The sequence below is a fragment of the Mauremys mutica genome, chromosome 15, assembly GCF_020497125.1.
Source record: "Mauremys mutica isolate MM-2020 ecotype Southern chromosome 15, ASM2049712v1, whole genome shotgun sequence".
Lineage (NCBI taxonomy): Eukaryota > Metazoa > Chordata > Testudines > Geoemydidae > Mauremys > Mauremys mutica.
In genome coordinates this window covers 29,817,206-29,825,261 of record NC_059086.1, presented here as the reverse complement: position 1 = coordinate 29,825,261, position 8,056 = coordinate 29,817,206, and positions in this window count along the sequence as shown.

The window sequence follows — 8,056 nt, the reverse complement described above, 5'->3', positions numbered from 1 at the left end:
GCTGGTGCTGAAATCAATGGGGTGACGCCGGTCACACCCACTGGGATCTGGCCCTGTCTGCTCAATCCATCTCCATTTTCCCACTGCAAGGGGGTGAAAAACAAACCCAGCCTCAGCTCTTCCCTGCACACACAGTCCTGCCCAGCGGGGACGCCAGACTTCATCACCAGAGACCTGACTCCTCCCGCTGCCCCACAGCCCTGGGTGAGTGCCCCCCGCTCCCTTAGGGGAAAGCCTGGCACTGTGTGACGATGATCGCCCCCTCTTGGCCACTCACTAGATTGCTGTGAGGGGACCCAGCCACTGGATCCTGAGTATGAAGAAAGCCCAGACTTTGTCCCTGTCTTGGGGTCCCCAGGCACACTCTTGGGGTGCAGACCCCCTGCCTAGCACCCGCCCTGACAGTTTAGACACCCGGCGCCCTGACAGTTTAGACACCAGGAATCTCGGATTCTGCCCGTGGCTCCCTGGATCAGAGCCACGGGCAGAATCTGAGATTCCTGGTTACCAGTGTGCTGCTGCTGCTGACAACTGACTAGTTGTGTAACCCAGTGAGACAATGTTTGTCAAGTCTTTCTCCCCTGGCTGGTGTAGGAATGTGCTAATGACTAGTTATTACTCCTTGAGCTCAGCTAATAAGGGCCTAAGTTAGGGAGCTAAAGTGTAAGGGGTTCAAACGTTGCTGCTGATCTACGTTGGGCTGAGTGTTCTTTTCATTCTGGGTTTGTACCACACCTAAGAACTCCTCGTTGTTTTTACAAAAACTAATCCCCCCTTGCTAAATACTCACCCCTTCTTGTCAACTGTTTACATTGGCATCATTAGCACTACAAAAATGATTCCACTCCTTCTTGTCAACTATTGAGAACAGCCCACTTCCATCTTAATTGAATTGGCTCGTTAGCACTGACCCCCCACTTGGTAAGGCAACCCCCATCTTTTCATATGCTGTGTATTTATACCTCCCCACTGTATGTTCCACTCCATGCATCTGATGAAGTGGGTTTTAGCCCACGAAAGCTTATGTCCAAATAAATTTGTTAGTCTCTGAGGAGCCACAAGGACTCCTCGTTATTTCACCTGTAAGCTTTGCAAAGAGGAAACAAACCCTTTAATTTTTTTTTGCTAGCAGTGAATATAAAGATGTTCTATTTCTCGCAAAAATATACCAGCTTGTTTTTTAAAGTTACTTATGCGCAAAGGTAAACTTAATTTTCATACCTAAATAATTGTCATTCTTGCAACACAAAGATTTTATTTTAAAGGCCATGCCTAATAAGAAAACCCCTGTGTACTGGAATGTCACTTGTAAAGAAATAACAATATAACCATTTACAATCAAAATAAAATGTATTTAACACATTCTTTTCAACTGTTTTAAAATAAAAGTTTAAAGAAGAGAAATTCTGTAGCACCGGGTCCCCTCCTCTTTTTTCCCTAGAAGAAAATTATGCAAGGAAGGTAGATAAAAACTGACCCCTGTCCCACCCCCACACTTTCTTCTTTCTAATGTTTTTAAAAATGTAAACCAAGGACAAATCAATTTTTAAAACATCTGCATGTACATTTCTTTATATAGTTTTGTTAAAGACATTTGTGAAAGTTAGATCAAACTTCCTTATGTCACTTACCGGAAACTGACTTTAGCATTGTAAAGGGCGAATATCATTTACAATAAAAGTTGAAGAGGAATGAATTATAAGGTATAAAAATAATACAAAACTAAAGGTACAACAGTGCCCATATTCCTATGTCTTTAAATAGAAGTTCCTCCTTACTTAGGGAGAGAGATCGATGGACTTCTGAAATGTTAGACCTAAACTATTGGCTAATCATTGTATGAAGGAGGTTGAGCCATTTAAAGGGGGGTGGGGGGGAAGACTGTTGCTTAAAGATAGCAAGGCCCTGGCCAACACCAGCAGTCAAACTGCTCATGAAAAGGTGTTACACAGGCACCGTTGTGGTACCTGAAGAAACAAACATATCCTTGACACAAACGGTGTTTGAGATGGGTCATGGGAGTGGGGAAACAGCAATAGCCACCGACAACTGTAGCCACAAGAATGATGCGGAGGAGGAACATGAGGCCAGATCATTGAGCCAAGTTGTGCTTGAGACTCCGGACCCCGACCAGGAGAACCCAAACGATTCAAGCAAAGAGATGTACGAAGGCGAGGTGCGGGTATATTATATATAAGAATGTTCAAGGGGGTTTGGTGGGATCCTGGGCACCAGTGCGTGGTTGGCGAGAACCTTTTGGCTCAAGCCTGCACAGATACATATTGTTTTGGGGTTTTATTTAAGCTGCATGCTGAAGGGGTAACACAGTGTAAAATGTTTTAAAAACACATTATGAAAAAGTATGAAGATGCCTTACATGTATTTCTTACTGTAATTTTTTCAGCAGTTGAGCAATAGTTCTTTAGAGGATTTGGAGATTCTGGACACTGACAGCTCCAAAGGGACAAACGGATTTATGCCCAGACCCAAAGACAGATGCTCAACGGGATGCCGAAAGAGAGGGAGATGCTTATTCTATAGGCCTGTACTATGTAACATTGAGGACGAAATATAGTATTGAGCCTCTGCGAGTTCATAAAACCATTATGCATTGAATTGTACAAGTTGCTGTGCACGGAATCATCAAGCAGTGTCTGAGAGAGAAGGAAATTGAGGATTGCCCTGGGTGTGTCGTAGATGCCCTGATCAGAGGTGTCATGACTGCGTGAACTGGTCTGTAGATGACGTAAACTGTAAAATTAAAGAAATTAGTGATAGCTTGTGTTAGGAGAGTGTTTTAAATATCTTCAAAACAACGAGGAGTCCTGTGGCACCTTAAAGACTAACAGATTTATTTGGGCATGAGCTTTCGTGGGTAAAAAAACCACTTCTTCAGATGCATAGAGTGAAAATTACAGATACAGGCATAAATATATATTGACACATGAAGAGAAGGGAGTTACTTTATATGTGGAGAACAAATGTTGGAGGCCAATTTAGTCAGGGTGGATGTGGTTGTGACGGTGCCCCCCATAAGGCTTTATGGAAATATGCTTATCAATGTATATGTGACATAACTGGAATATGTTTTATGCTACATATGTCATGTAACATATCTATGTAAAGATTTGATCTACTGAATATATTCATCCTATTTGTATGCATGTGTCATTGTTGTATTTGGAGTTATGAATATTGGCTGTGTACTTGTTTGATTTTAAATAACCTTAGTAAGACATTTGGTCAGCTTCTTTAGAAAGGAATTTGCAAATTAAGTGCCCAGTCAGGAAGTACTTAATGCACAATGGATCTTGGAAGGCTCCAATCCACATAAGAAGTCTACATGAGGACATTCAAGGTAACATGCAAACAATGGCTGCTGCCTGTAGAAACTGAATCATGCATGGACATGTGACTTGCTCAGTGTAGAACTGATGAATGAAATTGTTTTTAATTGTTCACTTTATTAATGTAACTTCATAAATAAAGTTTATGAATGAAACAACATTCATTCATAAAACCGGTTACCCCAATAACTGGCTAATTGGCAATTAAGATGCTTTTTAAGAGCCACAGCCTTCAGCCAGTTGCCCTTGTAAGTTTCACTGTCAATCCAATTCCTGTTTAAATCACTGACACTTGCACTGTTTCAGTATTGTAACTTCTGTTCATTGTTTGCCATTCATTACACTTGTCTACTTCTGTTCACTGTTTGCCATATTGTAATTAAAACACGATTTTAAAACACTCACTCCATTTTGTAAAAGCTTCCTCCAACCTTCATTTTTGCAAACCCTGCTGTAATATTATTCGTTTAGTTTAGATGTGTGAATGAGGTATGTATGGATGATGGAATCAACCTCCAGCACTAGCCTGTCCTGATGAAATAGAGTTCAAACACCAATGGCTAAAGATGCAGACAAGAGCCCTAACAAAGTAAGAAGAGTCCACCCTAAAAAGAAAAGAGCAAAGGTACAATAGAAGGGAGATCCAAGCCAGGTCTGAGGCTGAAAGTCACGCCTGCAATTGACGGGTGATCAATCACACCGAACCCAGAGGCAGCGTGACACAGCAAGACCTATAGACTCTGGAGTCAAACTAAAGCCTACAAAAAGGATGGGTGAGATGAAAGATTTTGGAGGGTAACGTTCTGCTGCCAACATGAGAGGGCAGATCCAGCCCTTCCTTGTGCCCAGCTTTCCTGGCCAGTTAGCCGCCACAAGCTACAATCCCAAGCTGGGGCCTGGAATTGCTGTTGGCCAGCCTGCTACTAGCCATGTCCTTTCAACTAAAATGTTATGCCGCAGAAATGATAATTATTTAGTTATGAAAATTAAGTAAATGTAGCATCTCGTTAGGCTTGCATTGCTTAATTTTAACCCTGTGCTTTCATTGCAAAAGTTAACAGCTTTTGAAAAACATGCTGCTTCAAGTACACCTCATTGCATGCTAATTTTTTTTGTTGAAACACATGTGTAAACTCTTCTCAGCTGAGTTTTCATATAATACCAAGTTATTATTTTGGTAGTTTTAAAACTCTTTTTTAAAAAACTCTTATTTTTTTCATGATAAACTTTTAAACTTTTTTAAAAAGCTTTATTTGATATGATTAAACACTGCATATTTAGCGAAAAAAATGTAAAAGATTTTAATTGAGGGGAAAAAAGTCAAGAAAAGAGGTGGAGGTTCAGGTGTGGGGAGTGGGGTGGTGTTGGTGATGCTAGTCATTTCATCAAACAACAAGGGTGAGGGGTTAGTTTTTATCTAACTCCTCCATGAAGTTTTTTTTTAGGAAAACAAAGGAGAGGACCTGTTATTACATGATCTCTCTCCTTTAAACTTTTATTGTCAATGCTGGGATATGACAGTCACTGTTTTCCATGTTTTATATAAATCTAAACTCTAAAAAGCAAAGTGGGATATTTGTTTAAGAGAAGGGTTTGTTTCTTCATCTTACATCTTCAAAGCAGTTAGAAGGGGGTGGCTGGTTCTTGCAGTAAAATATAAGGTTTTCCTTTACATTTGAAAAAGTAGCCCATTTCTTTGTAAAAGCTGCTTTCTTGCTGTCATCTAGTATAAAAACCTGCTAATATAGCTTTATTCTTATCATGCTGTTCTTCAAGCCTTTTATTATAAACGCTGGGGATACGATATTCTCCATTTCCAAAGCTAACAGCTAAAGTCAATTTCCAGTAAATGAAACAAGGAAGCTGGATATAACTTTCACAAGTGTCCTTCAATGTAATTTCATTGCTGCTGCAAAACTAAATAAAGAAATAGACACACCTGTTCCCTTTAATTAATGTTTTAAAAGTTTGTTTGTGCTTGGTTTACATTTAAAAACATTAGGAAAGTAGGAAGTGTGTGGTGAAGAAAAACAGAGTCCTTATCTCTGGTAAAATGTGTTAACTCTTTTCCATAAGCTGTTTTTCATGTTTCTCTATACTTTTTCTCTCTATTCGTTAAAACCGTTTCCCTTCATTTTCCTCTTTCTTTATGTAACTTTATTTTTACTCTTTTATTTGATTTCTTTCTCTATTCTTCAATTCCAAATACCCCTTCTTATTTTCTCTCTTCTTTTTCAAAATAACCCTTATTTTTTCTCTAAAGCACTTTTAAAACTCTCTTTGCTTCTCTCTCTTGCTGCTTTCTATACTTTTATTTCAAAGTAACTTTTTATTTTCTCTTTTTTAAAAATACTTTCTTTTTCTCTAGTCTTCTTAAACCCCTCTCTTTATTCTGTTCTCATTAAACCCTCTCTCAACCTAACAAAGAAATCTTTAGTTTTGAAATAACCCTTTTTATTTTTTCTCCCTATTCTTATCTTTATATTTTAATCTTTTCTTTCATAAACCTTTTGCTTTTCTTTAATTTATTTAAATAATTCTTTTTATTTTCTCTTTTCTACAAGAACTCTCTCTTTGCTGTAAAGTACTTTTAAAAACCTTCTTACTGCCGTGTGTTCACTGACACTGGTTCTCTTGCCAAACATGTCAATACACAGGCACAGCAGTACCCCTAAGTGGTTAGTGGATAGACATGGATAGTGACCTAGTGAGGCACTGAGCTCGCTGTTGATTAACCTGGCCATCGGCTGCCATCTGCTGGTGAACTGGAGTAAGACACGTCACGAACACAAGGAGAAGACCCTAGTTTGCATGGGACAGAAGCTCACAGAGCAGCAGAGAGACTCAACCCTCAGTGGGAAAGGGCTGAAAGGGGACTGGGGCAGATCTATCCTGTACGCCCTCAGCTGGGTGCATGATGACACAGAGTTCACAAGAACTGCTGGACAAAGCGCTCCTGCTCCAGCGCTGGGCGCACATCTATATGCACTGGGACGTGTACGTGACCTGAACTGATGGGACGAGGCTGGGCAAGTGGAATGAGGGGCAGGAAAGCCAGTTAGATAGAAACGCAGGCCTGTCCTGGCTTTCTCATTCGTACATGCCTATTTCATTTCATCCAGCTTCTCTCCTTGAGCCAGTCTCACCTGCTCATTAACCAGGCAGGGATCCGCTGATGTGGACTGGTGGGTGGTAAAGGCCATGGCTAGGGTCATGCCCCTGTCACTAAAGCACGTGCTTCTTATGATAATTCAGAGGAGAAGAAATATGTTTCTGTTCCGGCAATGTGGCTCTAATCAAATGCAAAAGAACCCAATAAAGCCTGAACATCTGGGCAATGTGCAGTGAAGGAATTGTAGAAATCAGAATGAATTCTATTTACTGGAAAATTACAAGGATCACATGGCTGATGTGATTAGGTCCTATGATGGTGTCACTTGAATAGATATGTGGACATAGTTGGCATATGGCTTTGTTGCAAGGTTAGGTTCCTGGGTTAGTGTTTTTGTTCAGTGGTGTGTGGTTGCTGGTGAGTATTTGCTTCAGGTTGGGGGGCTGCCTGTAAGCGAGGACAGGTCCGAAGATCTGTGAGAGTGAGTGATCATCTTTCAGGATAGGTTGCAGGGGCTCGTTCACTTGCACATCTACCAATGTGATATATGCCATCATGTGCCAGCAATGCCCCTCTGCCATGTACATTGGCCAAACCAGACAGTCTCTACGCAAAAGAATAAATGGACACAAATCTGACATCAGGAATCATAACATTCAAAAACCAGTAGGAGAACACTTCAACCTGTCTGGTCACTCAATAACAGATCTAAAGGTGGCAATTTTGCAACAGAAAAGCTTCAAAAATAGACTCCAAAACTGCTGAACTTGAATTATTATGCAAATTAGATAGTATCAACTTAGGCTTGAATAGAGACTGGGAATGGCTGAGCTATTACAAACATTGAATCTATTTCCCCAGGTAAGTATTCTCACACCTCTTGTCAAACTGTCTGTACTGGGCTATCTTGATTATCACTACAAAAGTTTTTTTTCTCTTACTTAATTAGCCTCTTAGAGTTGGTAGGACAACTCCCACCTTTTCATGCTCTCTGTATGTGTATATATATCTCCTCAATATATGTTCCAGTCTATGCATCCGAAGAAGTGGGCTGTAGCCCACGAAAGCCTGTGCTCAAACAAATTTGTTAGTCTCTAAGGTGCCACAAGTGCTCCTGTTCTTTTTGCAGATACAAACTAACATGGCTGCTACTCTGAAACCTTTCTTCCCCAATGTGATTTTTGCCCAGACAAACTCTGTCTTATCCATTCCATCACTTATTTCTTTACAGTCTACCTCATCATTGATATACAATGCTACTCTACCACCTTTGCCTTTATTTCTGTCTTTCCTAAACAGCACATACCCTTCAATACCTGTACTCCAGTAATGACTCTATTTCACCATGTTTCTGTTATCCCTATAATATCCGGTTTCACTTCCTGCACCAGTAGCTCTAAATCCTCCATTTTGTTACCTAGGCTCCTTGCATTAGTGTACAAACATCTTAATTTTTGCTGTTTGGCTTCACTCACATTCTTTACCCAATTAGGCACAGACATTCTACCACCAATATTACCAATATTACCTATTAGACTGGTATCTACACTACCTTTCTTCCTTATGTCCATTCTCCTGCTCACGGCTGTATCCTTTC